This window comes from Gavialis gangeticus, unplaced genomic scaffold (genome assembly GCF_001723915.1).
Source record: "Gavialis gangeticus isolate Ggan-Ray unplaced genomic scaffold, GavGan_comp1, whole genome shotgun sequence".
NCBI classification, from domain to species: Eukaryota; Metazoa; Chordata; order Crocodylia; family Gavialidae; genus Gavialis; species Gavialis gangeticus.
The window spans coordinates 49,673,894-49,674,569 of NW_017728996.1; positions in this window are offsets into that span (position 1 = coordinate 49,673,894).

Here is a 676-nt window from a genome sequence, read left to right on the forward strand (position 1 = left end):
GTATAACAGCAACGGGGAAGAGGCAGCAACATGGACTTCAGGGCAGATTAAGAACCCACATTTATACCCAGGATCCTGGTGAACTTGTATAGCCCATTTTGATAAAAGCATTGCTGCATATTCCCTGCTATTGTTACCTTTACCAGCTACAAGCAAGCAAGAGTCTGCCTGCATATACTGTCCTCAGACCTAATGGCAGTATAATACCCTGCAGTATTGAACCTGTTTAGATGCTAAAGACTAAACTATTCCACTTATTGGGTGTCTATGTGGACTTAGGTGCCTAAGTGTAATTCTGTTCCCTCCTGTTCAAGACCTGAAAATCTATTAATGCATGTAAGTTTGTACCACACCATCCTCTTACCCTCAAGTCTCAAAAAAACTAGGGGAGGACAAAAAAGATCCACCCACTCTGTTTTTCAGGGACGTGACCAGGGTGAAATAAAATCATACTTGGACATGGAAGTCCACTTTTGCCCCAGTTAGATAGAACAGAATATGGCCCTAAAATACTGAAAAAATATCCCTATGCTGCTGCAGTCCTGGAGCCCCATGATTACAGGAGTCTTAGCTTTCACTGTCAACATAACAACATTTTCTAGCCTTCGTGCTTGTAGAGAGAAGTCTGAAATATGGTCCCTGAAGGCTACAATACTGGAAGGTTGGGCGGGGGGGT